At 35.1% G+C, this 16377-nt stretch overlaps 1 protein-coding gene across 2 annotated transcripts in view; it reads right to left on the bottom strand.

Moving 5' to 3' along the window:
* The window catches only part of LOC149419025 (monocarboxylate transporter 14-like), a 138258-nt gene that overhangs the window by 41292 nt on the left and 80589 nt on the right, over positions 1 to 16377 (bottom strand). The window lies entirely within an intron of this gene.

Genomic DNA, 16377 nt, shown 5'->3' with positions numbered 1-16377 from the left:
AAAAATTGCCGCAGCTGAGAATCGAACGTCGATCAAATGCTTGGAAGGCAACTATGCTGACCATTACACCGCCAATTGTTGCAAGAACGGCGGCATAAATTCTACACTAACTAGATATACGCCAATTATACATAAAAAACACTACTAAACTACTTTTTTTTACCAAAAAACAAATTTCAACAAACATCAACTATCATTACCATCACCAGTTAGACAAGCGGACTTAAAAAAAACTCCGACGGTAAACACAAGCTTTGGACAAAGACACCAAAAATACGCAGGCGATAAAAGCGTTCAACAATCTTTCACTCGATACAATAAACGAGGGAAACACAAAACATTTCAGATAGAATATTAAAATGTGGATTAAAGAACTAAAGAAGGCAATAATACAAAAATTTTATAACGTTAAAGAATAAAACATATTTAAGTAATATAAAATTCCATTACAATACACACATCATTAAACACGCGTACATATTTGACGATTGTATCTTATTTTATTTCATGTCAGTTTTATATTATTTCATTCAATTTATTATTTCATACTATCTTTTTTTAATTTATAAAATTGTATAATGGGAGCCTCAGCACGTATAAATCACAAGGCCCATATTATCAGATAATGTTTTAAAATATGTAAGGTTATTGATTCAAATAAAAAAAATAGTATATGCAGCGAAAATACTAGACATTTTGTAAGTTTGAATTTTAGAATGAACTCACATCACATCCGAAATTATATTATTCAATTTTTATGGAAAAAATAAACATATCTCCTACTTATATTATATTTGCTGTGTAAAAATTACGCGGCGCGTACGGTCAGAATAGTGGTAAACTTACGTATTACTATCACCATGGCGCACAGTGGGCTGAAAATCGCCTTTCATAGACATAGAAACTTGAATTTTCAAGGGTATTTTTTTGGCTAGAAATGGATTTTGCTGATAATTACTATGCTATAAAATTTCGTACGAAGCAATTGCGTGTACAAATTAAGGAGTTATCATTTTTTAAAGAAAAATTTGTATGGCACTGACATTAAAAATGAGGCAATCTCTGGAATCATAAGGTTGGCCATTCTATCCTTAACGCAGATATACTACTATTTATTTGTATTTTTTTGACATAGGTACTTCGTATTGTGGCGCAACTTGCGATTTTTTTTTTAAATCCTCAAAGTTGAAAAAAACATTTTTTAATGTTGATTTTTTTTATGTGACACCTCACAAGAGTGTCTCTGCCTGTGCAGTGTACAGACAGGGGAACTATGTCACCACCCGGTTGGGCGGCGTTGTGAGGCGGAATAAGGTAGGGGCTGTAGGAAGGGATTTGTTAATGCGGGCCTTGAAGAGGCTCGGATTATAGGAGGGAGGAAAAACAGATGCCGGTAGCTCGTTCCACATACGAGCCGACTTACACAACAACGAGTCGTAAAAACGGCCCGTTCTCATGAAGCCAACGTCAACCGTGAACGGGTGTTCAGTTCGTGTCCGTCGAGTTTCGCGCACGTGCACCGGTGCATCAGGAATCAATGCTGCTAGCTCCTTGGAGCAGGCTCCAATGCTTAAATGCTTTTAGGCTTGCAGTGTAAATAAAATATTGTAAACTAGACAAAGCATACTCATATGTAAAGCATTTAAGCATTAAAATGAATCATCAACATTAAAAAGTGTTTTTTTCAACTTTGAGGATTTAAAAAAAAAAATCGCAAGTTGCGCCACAATACGAAGTATGTCAAATAAATAGTAGTATATCTGTGTGTAAGGATAGAATGGCCAACCTTATGATTCCAGAGATAGCCTCATTTTTAATGTCAGTGCCATACAAATTTTTCTTTAAAAAATGATAACTCCTTCATTTGTACACGCAATTGCTTCGTACGAAAATTTATAGCGTAGTAATGATCAGCAGAATCCATTTCTAGCCAAAAAAAAATACCCTTGAAAATTCAAGTCTCTATGTCTATGAAAGGCGATTTTCAGCCCACTGTGTGGCGTAGGTATGGAATCTAATAAGCACAATAACGACGTTATTTAATGGTAAACTTTTTGTAATCGAATTTCCAAATTGATGATATGTAAGTATTTTTTTGTCTCTTGCCCCCTGCCTGGTAAGGGTAAAAATGTTGCCTAGGAAAATTTGTTTTCAACCCCCGAAACGACAAAATTGTTTCTCATCCGATGGCGAATAAAAACATGATTCTCTTCCCCCAGAAGGTGACAAAAATCCCCAACAACGGCAGAAATTTATTTCTGAAAAAAATATAAACAGCGTCCAACTTCGAACACTTGCATTTTTTTATATATAGATAGATAGATGGTTATGTCAATTTGGAGAGGTGTTTCATTGCAAGGGTTTATTCTTTAATAAAATAACGTTAGCAAATAACAAAATACATTTTATTAGTATATGAAAAAAAATGCCATTACGGATTACAGAAGTCAATTTTCAATCGATGTAATAGATTAGAAATAGGTTACCTACAAATCTTTTGATTCCATGTTGCGTATCATTATTTTACTACCACTTAAGGCAGGTTACGGACTCAATAAAAACCAAACATGAAAGAAATTACAGTAATAAAAGTGTTGTTTCGAGAATCGTAAAAAATGCTCGTTTTATTATCAATATTATTTACTAAAAGGAATTTATTATCGAAGGAACCAGGAATCCTTTATTGTTAAAAGTTTATCAATCACGAAAAGAAGATATCTTTTACCTTTTACCCCGAATATATTTATTCTGCGTTGTCATCCCGGGTTTACCGTACCTAGACCATAATGTTATATAAATGTATGTATATAGCAGGTTCATTTACCTGTTAACCTTTACGTGTACCCGATGGTAAAATCAAGGAGGGATGTCAATGGTGTCGCGCATATATCGCGGAGCGATCGTGTCTCTTATATAATATTCCCTTTGTCCTTTCAGCTATAACTAAGATATTAATTCCTATATTTTTTAGACCTACAGTTTTCACCGGACATCGCCCGTCATTGCCCAGTAACCAATCATTAAGTATGGCAAAACGGTAATGCCTGAATTACACCATCCGAGAAATCGGCCGAGATTGAAAATTCGGCCGAGTGCTCGGCTGATGTGATCAGTACAGTCAGTACTCGGCGTAGTAGCGGGCGAGTTATCCAGGCGAGACAGTGGATAGAAGCAAGGCGTAATGAATCGGTCGAGTAGGTACCCCCTCCACCTGCATATTCAACTCGCTCTCCCATAAGTTGCTTGGCCGAGTAACTCGGCCGAGCACTCGGCAGGTGTAAATTCAGCCTTAAATATTATTATTTAAGTCTTTTTCCTGTAAAACGCACTTTTTACGCCAGCACTCGCGGCTTGTTTGGAATGATATTATTTAGAAATCTTAAAAAATAGGAACGGCGTAATATTTTTTTAAACGCAGATTGATTACCCCTGTTAGTTTTTATGTGGTGTAAAACCCAGCTTAGATATCGCACAAAACTCTCTTTTGGGGGTTGTGTATTACCCCCTCCGGTGCGGGAGGGTTAAGGAGTTACCTAATATTCTTGTGGCTTTACAGGATATCACAAAAACCAATACCCTTGGGGTAAAAGTCATCAGCATCGGTTATCTGGGATAAAAAGAGTAAAACCCACCTTCAACAGTCAATATGATATCGAAAATATTTCTGAAAGGTTTTGTAGTTTCTCGTTATCCTAAAAAATAGAATATTATACAAATACTTTCAGCATGTTTTTACTGAGGCTTTAACTAGGTCGTTTTCAGCATAACATAATACTATTGACTGTTGATAGATTGGTAAATCGTATAGGTTGCGTTTCTACTGATTTTCATACCCGGCTTCGCCCAACATTTTTTATTTATTTTATTACATGTAAATAAGCGGTTTGAACAATAATTTATTAAGTCATGTGATTTTAGATTTTCACGACCAAAAGTACCATCGTGACTAATTTTTGGGTATAATGCTGTGTTTCCTTGCCCTGATGGTGTAACGTTGATTAAACAAGGAGGAAGCGTAACACGGCACATATCACGCTAATTTATAGTGTTTTTGCAATGCTAATGTCATTGTATGTCATGGCATATAAGTCCCATTTGCTAAAAACTGAATTTCACCCTATCTGTCTTTGTTATCTACTTTGCTTCTTCTTTTGAATAATGATTAATGATTAGTTGTGGTTTAAATATTGTTACAATATACTGTCAAATTACCCATCTAGTAACACATCTAATACTTATTTTTTCTTTAATTTTGAAATATTTTGTGTTTGCTTCACTCAAATGTAAATTGTTAACTCGTTGATTTTTATGTGTAAATAAACGTGTTTTATGTATAGTGAGATGCAATAAATAAATAAATAAATTGTGTCGGAGCGGACGAATTTTAAAGATAAACACGTATGTTTTCATGTAAGATGTAAATTAGGTAGAGATAATAATATTTGCATTGATCTAAAATTCCAGAGCTCAGTTTAATTTAATGACTCCAGAGCTCAGCATTTGCGAGTTTGAGATAAACTATTTATACAAACGGTTTTTTTTGTTAGTTTGTAGTTAAGATTCATATTAGTACTAGTCGCCATCGTTATTTGCCATTACAGTCCGTCTGGATTCGTTTTTCCATTGATTGCCGGCACTTCAATAAATTGCCTCTAGCAAATTATCCGCCACAGGCACTCGCAGTTTCGTACAGAGTACACACGACTTCAAACAGGCCTCCCACTCTACAGTCCATATTCATGGGGCAAGGAATATTTCGCTTTGAGCAATAAACTGGTACAAAGGGCTGCGGGCGGAATACGGACTGCTCTCAAACTGGGGGGGATATAAAACAGTTCTCAGTTCCCACGCTCGACAGCTAATTAAATTCTAAGCGAAACTATTATTGTATAGGACATTTGTGCAAAAATGGGCCCTGAGTTAGGTTAGGTTGTTTCAACCTCCGTCACATCTGATCGGCGGTTAGCGCCATTTTGATTTTTTTTACATTTGAACGGTCATCGTTAACCGCCGATTCCCAGTTCGATTCAGTTTTTTTAAGCATAACATTCAACTAGTCACTTTTAACGGATGATAATATATATGTGAAACCCCAACCAGGAACTATTTATTGGATAACCAACACCTCTGCCATAGGTCACCCCAAGTGGTTCGCTAAGTTTGTATACCATCGATAAAAACAAGAAGATTTTCATAAATGCATACATTTTATGTAAATGTTCATATTTATTTAAAGAACACAAAGGATTGTCAAAATGAGATAACAATTTGCACAGATAAAATATAGAAAGGCACCTTTAGAATTAAGTATACAGGGTGTATCGGCAAGTACCCGACAAACTTTAACCAGCTATTCCTCAGCACATTTGGAGTAAAAAATGTTATGGGCGCTTTGCTGTCCGGTAACATTTTTTTTCCATTAAAAACAAAAAATAAATAAAAAATCCACACTCCGTCACTGTCATTTGCATTGAATCTCGTGTTCAACAGCTGTTATTAGCAAGTGTGTCAAAAAGTGTCCTCGCTCTTTCGTACACACTAAATAATAATAGTTAAAAATGAGACGAATGGTGCCGTGCCATTTCGTTGTGATTGTAAAAGCGCGCCAACGTAGGTACGTACGTACATTATTCAACGAAACTCGAACAAAATATTGCCAGATGGGTTTTCAAACTTTGACAAAGGATAAAACATTGGTGACATGTGGTGAAAATATGAATAGTAAATTTTTTATTAAAAAAAAATGTTACCGGACAGCAAAGTGCCAATAACATTTTTTACTCCAAATGTGCTAAGGAATAGCTGGTTAAAGTTTGTCGGGTACGTGCCGATACACTCTGTATTAAAAGGAACACACCCCACGTCACGATACAAAATAAGTTTTTCCCAGAGGTATCCAATTTCAGTAAACAACGTGTTTTCAATTTTTTGTTTAGTTCATTACATATAGTATGTAGTTACCACAGAGACCAACAGGTATACGTTTGGTGTGGGCGTTTCTGTTTTGGGTCCTAGGAGTCAAAAGAATGTATTTATTTATTTATTAATCTTAAGGTCGCTCACATCTTCGTGTGTGCTAATAGTTTTATAAACATATAAAGTATAAGTATATAAAATGATCACAGTTTTCTTTCAAATCAGTGTACATCACTAGTATTTTTGTTCAGTGGTAATTACACGTCTATAATTAAAAATGCAAAAAAAAACTAAGGTTATAAATTAACAAGTGAACATTCAATCCAATTCATCATCTTCACTAAGAACCAAAAATAGGCTAACTATTAAAACAAATCTATATTTTTTTAAGAGGAAACCATAAGCCAAAAGTGTGTATATTTTAGTGTTCCTTATTTCGCCACGATTATAGGTAATAGGCATAAAACTCGGTTAGCAAACACAGTGTAGAAACGCTCGATTTCGAGTGAAAACGTGGTGTTTATTTATTTTGTGGAGAATTTCATAAAAAAATAAAAAATGTTAATCAAGGGAAACTATTACAGACATTCTTAGCCATAGTATTGCATTTTTAAGGTTGCTTCTTAGCGTTAATAAATTTGTAACTAAAAAATTTTTTTGTAGTTTACGCTTATATTTTTTATAAAGTAATAAACAGTTTTATTTTAATTCTACTCAAAGGAAACGATAGAAAAAGCTTCAATTTATTAAAAGAATATTTTTTGGTATTCATAATATAAACCGATTCGTAGTAAACATGAAAATAGTGATTTAGTATTAAGCTTCGCCTTAAATATTCAGTTACCAATAATTCATAAAAAATACGTATAATTTATTGACAAAGTGTTTCCGGTAACACTAATTTCACACCGATTATTATAGCATTCCATAATTTATTTAGTTTTACTCTATAAGTATATGGTTTCAAGTTCTGTAGGATTACGTCACAATCATAAAAAACCAACATGAACTTTAACATTGACAAGGTGAAGCGTGTCGCAAAAAACGGGTGTCGATTACCCGAGAAACAAGGCCACTAGAGGTTATCCACCGCTTACCCGCCCTGGCATGAGTAACGGATGGTTACTCCTTCAGGACTCTCAAGGCCAGTAAAAACAGTATTATAATTAGTACCCCATTGGTATTTTGCTGTCAGGCCCTAAGCCTTGTTAGAATGAGGCTTCGACGCGACGACGCTAGGGTATTATGAGATGGGATATGGCTCAATATCATCCACTACTTGGCGGTTCGACGGAGAATTTTTTCACGCGCGCTTGAGAATTCCAGAAGAGCAAATTCAATTTTTCTTCAAGTGCGTGTCACATTTTTAGAGTGGAAATTATGCGAAGAAGCCTAAGCATGCGCGTGACGTGAAGATTCCACTCAAATTACTGAGTAAGTAGTCGAGAATTGTATAGTAGAGCAGTTTGTGGTGGTTATTGAATTAATTAAACGGTGTTCGTCGGGGATGCCAGGGGCGTATGCCTGGTAAAGCCATGTATGGCCTTTTAACGAATGAGGATATGCAAAAATAAAGCAAAATAAAGCGATTTAAAATGAGGCGCAACTACCGATGATTTTATGACGACTTCCCGAGCACGGTTGCGCTAATGTTTCTCATACCGATATTGATAACGCAATCGACATACGCTAGCAACACTGGAGGTATTATCTATGAATTGACATTCCGAAACGTCAAACGTCATACAGTAAAGTAAAAATATTAATAAAATGGCAAAGTTGAATTAAAATAGTAACCTAAATAAACATCGACAGTCCGCACTTACATTTTGACGCTAAAAAGGAGTTTATTAGTTAATGGGGTCCTCCATCACGACACAAGAAACATTTTTCGGTAACTGTGGTAGTAGTAGGATATTTTCAAATATTATCGCGTTATTCGTAACCCGGGAATGTTTATCTTTTATTTAAAAAAAGAGAAAGAGAACGAAAATTTCTCTATCGTCGGTCGGGAAACTTCTTATCAATCATTGGCCGTATCAATCAATATCGCTAACCGACCATAGATGACGGATTTAGCGATAAAATTTAGATACTGACTGGTGGTCTCTCGAGAGAGCAATATTTATCTTCGACTCTGAATGGAATAAAAAAACCTCGGAAAATGAAAAAGGCAAACTTACTTACATGAGTAGAAGGCTGTGTAACTGTGTAGCTTGTTCCATAAATAAATAATAAGAGATTGTGGCTATTTTGGAAACTTTTATGATGTTGACCGACGGGCGTGACAACAGATCGCCTTGGCGCCACCGGAAAAGAAGTAACCCAGTACCCAGTGCTGGTTGCGGTAGGTACCGGAATTCTGTATAGCGATGAGTCGTTCATGAGCGAGCCGCACAATTGAGCAAGCTCTTTTTAATGAGTCGTATTCGTACGACTCTCGGTAAACCGTACCACGGATTAATTAAACCGTTGATCTTTTTTCTATCAGGAGATATTTTAAAACAGAGACGTGCCTACTACCTACTAACTACCTAGCATTTCATTTTTCTCGTGGTCGCGGTACGAGGCGTGGTACCGCTACAAAGAGTTCGTACGCTGGGAGCTGAGAGCCGTATTGGGGGAGCAGTAGCAGCGGGGGAGCCGTATCGGGGGAGCCGTACCGGGGGAGCCATAATATCGTGATACGCTCTGAGCTCACGGCTCCCGTTCAATTGAGCCGTCATCAATTAAGTTGACTCTTTGAGCCGTACAAATAATGTTGAGCTGGTACCGTGGCTCCCGCTCTTAATAAAATGAGTCATGACTCATCGCTTATTCTGTAGCACGGGAGACAGACCAAATATTTGGTCACTGGGCTAGACTCTCGATGGTGACGGACGTAATATGGTAATATTTACCTAGTTTGCAAACAACAGAAGTACCATTGCTAAAACCTTTTAGAAAGGAACCAATCATGCGTTATGAACCGCACAGCGTACAGTTCCTACATTTTTGAACGATACTCGTTAGCCAACACTATACAAAGTACGTTAATACCTACACATATTTCATTAGAATTAATTGAACGCTTCTCACGCTTATTGTGTGTGTTAAGGCTCCGTTATAAGCTTTCAAAAAGAAGAAGTTTACTGAAGATGGTTTGAAAGTGAGATATATGTTAATACGAATAATAGAGAGATCGCGCTAATTTAAAAAAAAAACGATACTTATAACATGTTAATAACTGAAATGTGTGTTTTTATAATTTTTGGAGCATGATTTGCATTTTTGCGATTGCATATAATTAATTTTTCAACTCGCATCTGAATAAGGGTGTAGGCTCTCAAATCTCTGTCGGTTTAAGATGAAATGATGACACGATATCTATAGTTTGATTTGAAGAAATGGGGGAATTACCACCCTACTTCAAAACGAAGAGATAAAAATCTTTTGGCCACTTGGGAGAAAGTTAATCCCGAAAAGCTGAAACAAAGAGGATCATAGATTACATAAGCCCGAAAACTTCAAGAGGCTTAGAGACCATTCCCACATCATGGATAGCTAAAATAATGGCAGAAATAAAATGGTGATAGGTAGGCCACGTTGAGAGAGAAATACATTGTTAGACGCCCTGTCAATTACAATTTTTAAAAAGTGTCATCTTTTATGCACGATTTGAGTTAATAAATAATAAATATATGTATTGTCTTAACCGATTTACAACCAAATCGGTGCAGAATTCTAGTAATTCAAGATGGCCGCTGAAAGAATGTTTTTTGACTTAATATTCGAGTTCAGCCCCCCTTTAACGTTCTACGATGTAAAAATATGCAGAGGGCTAAAATGTCAGACCTTGACCCAAACATGGAAACAGGTAGAGTAAAGCAAAGATAAGTGTAAAGAGTTAAAAACAAGCAAATCGCTGCCATTATTTTGAAAAATAATGTATTATTTTCACTATTAGAAATAAATTTATGTAAGTACTTTGTTAAGATTTCAGGTCACGTCAATAAGGAAAAACACACTCCGGTTTAAAAATACTCGTCTGCGTTTATTTACAATGGAAACAATTTACATGATGACTTTTTAATCTCTACCTAGATAAAGAACTGCTCGTCCCCCTTGATAGTTCTGAAATAACTGTTTTGCCCCACGTACGAAGTACAAGAAAGGCGTTGTATTTATAAAAAAGAGATCAAACCAATACAATAACAAGAACTAATAGAACCTGTGTTTACAGTCTATCGTACGCTCCATATACACCTTGGACAGAGCATTAGTGCGATTTTGTATGAATGGTATTGAAGCCTGGCAGCCATCTTGTATGACAAACTTTTAAAATGATTTGTATGCAAAGTGGTGCCTAATGAAATTTTTTGTGTTGTTGATGCAGTTATAACGGCTATAGCAGTTATAATGATATTTTTTGTTATTTGATGAGACAAGTAATGGGATATGTGATTAAAAAAAGAGTAGTTTTGGCATTTTGCATACATCTTCCCCTCACCCGCGACTTTAAATGTTCTCGAATAGCTCCGACCAGGGCTTTTTAGGTTCATGTTATAAAGTCGAGCCATGAAGTATCATCCTACCATATCACATGAACAATAGAAAAACTGTTTTACCATATAACCAGTGAAAACTATGTACGACGGCAGGGTTCAGTCAAGTTACAAACCTAATAACTTAACCCTTCATTATTTTAAATATGTTCACATATAAGTCCCAAACGACATTGAAATTGCCATGAATTTTAAGAATAGTTCCGAGGTATTTTAAATTCAATATAGATTTCTTATTTGTCGTAAAAAACACTACCACTTTAGAAACTAGATGAAATTATCTATCAGATATTTGTGTTTGAAAGAAACATCGAAATTCTAAACAATAAAATTTTAATATCTAACATGAAAAATGTTTTATAAAAAAACTTACCGAAACATTTTTACTCGAAACGTCCATAATATATACGTCCATATTTAGAAAACATTTTCCTTTTGTTTACAAAATTAAGAAGAAAACTATCACTTTATTTTTTATGCATTCCATACAAAAATATATATATTAAAAATGTATAAACATTATGAATTATTTTCAGACAAAGGAAATTATTTACATTTATTCATTTAGGGTAATAGTAGTCACCTTTTAAGCCTAATATTTAACATACTTCAACTGCTTGGTTTCAACAAGGTTCATCATAATAATGGTAATATTGCACAATTTTACAACTGACATGAAATATACATATTTAAGCGGCTTCATTTTAATATGATACCTTGATTCAGCCTTGCGATTACGAAATTGGCGCCCAACGAATATAGCCTTGATCGTAAAAGCCTTGATAGGCTCACAAATAGGGATTCATTGAAAGTGTAGGAAAATTTATACCAAAAAAATGTGTTTATTTAAAGGCCGGCGGTAAACACAAAATACACAAATATCAGTTGCTTCTTTAGTCACCCTTTGATAAGTAATTAGTTATTAACAAAGTGATGGATGGGACAGGCCCGAGTGATCAATCTAAAGAATGAAAGGTCATTGGAATGAGATGCTCCAGATTGGTCATTGAGGCAAGAATCATAATTTTATTTTAAATATCTACAGTGTCCGGAATTTAGTGGCACAAGCGGGAAAATGTTTAATCTACATCGCTTAGAGCAGTGCTCCGCAACCGGTGTGCCGTGGCACACTGGTGTGCCGTGAGCCGGACACAGGTGTGCCGCGGTCAAATTCAATGTATTTGACATTTTACAATATTTCATTATGTATTTAATACACAATCACAAAATATTTTTCATAATATTGTCTATTTTTGATTGTCTGCCGATACTGTTAAAAGACGTATTCACAATATATTAGGAATACTGATTAGAAAACTGTTATTGGCTGAAAAATTTGCGCTTCTGATCGACGAAACAACCGATATTAAAAATAAAGCACAGTTGATAGCTATTGTACGTTTCGTTGACGAGGATTTTATTTAAGAACATTATTTATTTTGTAAGGAGGTTCAAAACGAACTACCGATGAAGAAATTTTTCGAGTAACCGATGATTTCTTCAAAATATATAATATGAAATGGAGCAATTGCATTGCTGTTTGCACGGATGGCGCTGCGGCAATGACGGGTAGTAAACAGGGGTTTGTCTCTTGTGTAAAACAAAAAAATCCAACGTTACAATTTACACACTGCTGCATACACATCGCGAAGCATTGATGGTCAAAAATTTACCGGAGGAACTTTTGAACACGATGAATGAATGCATTAAAATCGTAAACATAATTAAATCCCTAGCCCTAAACTCGCGAATCTTTGGAATACTCCGGGCAGAAATGGGAGCCGAATATGAATTCTTATTGTTTTATACTGAAATTCGTTTGCTATCCCGAGGAAAAGTTTTGAATAGATTGTTTGAGCTTCGTCACGAGGTGCGTGAGTTTCTTTTAAATCAAAATATGCCCAAGCTATATCAGCACCTCGATTATAATTACTGGATAGCCAAACTTGCATACATGGCTGATATATTCGAGCATTTGAATGAACTTAATAACGAACTATGGCAGAAAGAGTTGCAAAAAGGATGTTTGGAAATGTACCAAATGACCATCCATAGTACAATTGAAAACAAACAATTTACTGTGGATCTGGCCCAACAACATTTAAGTATGCTTCAGCAGAAATTTGGTCAATATTTTTATTCCATTAATACGGAAAAATACGATTGGATTCGAAATCCTTTTGCAACCAATGCAATAAATTCTACAGAAGCACTGCCTCTAGAAATTCGAGAGGAATTTACGGATTTAAATAATGACATGACATTAAAACTTCACTTCTCCGAAGATCCATTAGATGTTTTCTGGATTTACGTTAAAAAAGAATATCCTCGCATTTCCGTCAAAGCATTCCATTTTCAACGACATATTTATGTGAGCAATGTTTTTCAACGCTTGTATTAATTAAAAATGATAAGCGGTCATGCTCAAAAGGTCTTAAAAGGACCAAGAACTTCGGGTTGCGCTGTCGAAAATCGAGCCGAACATAAAACTTTTGTGAGGTAAGTTTTTAGATTCTCACGGCCAAAAGCATTTTTGTTGTTTGTTTTTGGGGTGTTATGCCGTGTTGCGCTAACTCCTTCTTTAGCCGACGTTTCGGACAGCGTTGCAGTGTCCATCATCAGGGCAGATCCGGTAGATCCGAAGATGTGAGATGTGAGTTAGCGCAACACGGCATAACACCCCAAAAACAAACAACAAAAATAAAACTTTTGTGTTCATTGAAACAAGCGCAGGTTAATTTAACAATTAATCGCTCATTAATTTATTATTATTTTATAATAATTATTAAGATTGCGTAAAAATAAATATGTTAGTTATATGTATGTGTGTATACTTTTCAAATAAAAAACAAAAAATTACTGTAAAATTTGTGTATCAATTTAATACCTATATATTTTAGCTTTCGGTGTGCCGCGGAATTCTAGGAAGAAATTTGGTGTGTCGTAGGTGAGAAAAGGTTGCGGAGCACTGGCTTAGAGAACCAAAATAACATTTTATTTTTCGATCTAAGCATTTTGATTTCTTTGGATAAATTGAAACTTTGTTAATATTTTTATAAGAAAGATAGGGGTAAACGTAAACAATTAAATAATGTATTAAATCATTGAAGAAGAATAATACTAAAAAATCTAAACAAAACATTAAACAGTACAAGACACAGAAAAAAAAAATAATGGTCACAATGAGGAATAGAACCCTGGATCTGCGTCTTAACCAAATTGACCATTGGGACTTATTTATAACTACATACATCATCTTGCAAGAGATCCTATGTTCGAATCCTAGTCGTGACCGTCATCTATTTATTTTTTCTGTGTTTTGTACTGTTTTATATTTATTTGAGTTTTATTAGTATTATTTTCTTCTTCATTGATATATTTATAACATTGATGGGCTTAACATACAAAACAAGTTAAAAGAAAGGAGTTGTACATAAATAATGTATTTTTTAATTAGTTATGACGAATGTTATACGAAACAAAGTAAAGAAAAACTATTTTGACTTATACATGACTTCCTCCGGCGTCCCCGACTTCTTCTACTATTCACAACATTCTCTTTACACTTCTCACACGATCATACACGGTTTTATCACACATACGCCTCAGTGATATCATTTCCACACTTATCAGTCATCAGGGTAGGTATCAGCACTCCGTTGTGGACTGCTAGCCTCGCTTCTTCGGACATATTTTTGTTAGTGACAACCGCGTTCAGTCCTCCATTAATAGAGTTAGTTACCTTCATTTACCCTACTTTCAATATCTCTATCAGCCTTCCAATCTCTGGCAAACATACTTCCCAAATACACAAACTCATTCATCTGCTTCAAGTATTCATCATTCACGTAGGTACCTTACCTATTGTGAAGGGGCTTGTCAAGGCAGTTTTTTCTAATACAGGTAAAAATTAAATATTTGTTGGTTATTATAATAGAAGAATTTTTTAAAATTATTTTGTTGTTAAATCCTGAATTTTTATCAATCAAAATCGTAAGGAGTTTATCTAGTCCATTTTATATCAATTCCAACTTAGAATATAAAGTAACAAGAAAGTAGTTCAGGCGAGCCACTAACCCCACTAGCCACTACTAGCTGACAATATAGCACAGCGCTAGAGTAATACGGGGCGCGGCGTCGCGGCGCCGTTGCTGGGCGACGCCGTCTCTGACGTCAGAGCGCAGGCATCGACCGGCACTATGACGTCACGTGCAGTATCGCGGCTACTCACCTACACCATACATAAGCCAGACCGCTGATAGCACCATTGAAACCTCTCACTCTTTCTCATGGGCGACACATGCATCAGAAAGAGATATCACAACTTAAAATGGAACTTTTAACGGTAGAATCTACACATTGAATTTGTTTTATACCTATTCACCTTTTTTCTTGGTTACCAATAAATGTCAACCGTTGCTATAGGTATAAACACTGAAAAAAAATGGTCTGAATTATTATTGTCAAGTTTTTTATGTTGTTTTATATAATTCTGCATCGAACTTAATTAAGAAGAGACAAAAAAGTCAGAATCGTAACGACGTAAGTGAAGCAGCCGTGCACAAAAATATGCGACGCGTGGCCCTTGTGTATTGAACAGAGTTGCGGTTGAATTTGACATATAAAATCTCGAAAATAAAGTGGGAATATTAACGACAGAAGTGATGAAGTCGTGTAAAAACAATATTCGCCGCGCGGCCCAGTGTATTGGACGGACATACGGTCGACTTTGCCCTAGCAGGCCTAGATATTTTTTGTGGTGTTTATTTTAATTATTTCTGATGATTGTATTACTAAAATATCAAATGTTTCTAGAGGTATCCCACGGGAATTTACTAATTCATCGTCTAGAAAAATAAAATCTGGTACTACCGCTAATTTTACAGTGGGAAAACGTTTTAAAATATTTTATAACCGTTTTACATAAAATATTTGAATGGTGAGGTCCTGTTTTTATTAATCTTAAATGTAAATAACTTACATCCGTAGGGATCCCTCTAGAAACATTTGAGATTTTACAAGTCAGAAGGAGAAAATGCATAATTGTTTTTTATTTTTGGACATATACAACACACGTACAAACTGATTAAATGTAAGCTGTCGAAAATTAATAAATAAATAAGAGGCAGACCGCTGATGGCAACGTTGTAATCTCTTCTCTTTCTCAAATACGACACATGTATTAGAGAGTGACAATACAATGTAGCAGCAAATTTGTACATTATAATATGAAGTGCGAACAAACGGCTTGTTTAACAAAGATTTTCTTTGTTTAACAAAAATTTTGAGCGTTAGTCATGGATGTATGGTGAAATAATTATTTTTATACGATTTATTCAATTTATATAGGACGTGCGTTGAAGGGAATTATTCGAACATTTTTATTACCATGCTTGTGTTAACGATAGTGTCAAGTGTCAATAATTCTAGGTGATTAGAATTTTATTGCCCGACACTTTTCTTTTTGCTTTTATTTATGAGATACCGGGCTTTTAAACCCTCATTACGAAAGCAACATAATGTGGAGAAGTAAAAGGATATGTTAGGAAAAGATATACCTATTTCTAAAGGACTTTTTAAGGTTGTGTTACAATCATTTTTGAGTAATTCGACTCTAATGAAATGAAAATGCTAATTGAAATACTACATAATATTAAAAGCGGTTTTCAATTCATGCACCGCTTCTAGAAAAGTTACGTAAACCTTCGTGATTGATTGGAAGATTTGGTGTTGCTCTAAAGTAACTATACATTACTATAGATTCTTAATACGTATTACTTGAAAGGAGAAATCAAGAAGTAATAATCGAAAAAATCACTTAAATCGTACAATAGAAACACATAAATTTGTTTTTGACCACTTTATTTTAATTACACTCAACCAGTTTCAGAAATACCCTTCCATCATCGGGAGAGTG

Source organism: Hesperophylax consimilis, chromosome 12 (genome assembly GCF_061612785.1).
Source record: "Hesperophylax consimilis isolate HC1 chromosome 12, BYU_Hcon_1.0, whole genome shotgun sequence".
Classification (NCBI taxonomy): Eukaryota; Metazoa; Arthropoda; class Insecta; order Trichoptera; family Limnephilidae; genus Hesperophylax; species Hesperophylax consimilis.
The sequence above is the reverse complement of the archived record's forward strand: the minus strand, read 5'-3'. Positions and strand labels throughout refer to the sequence as shown.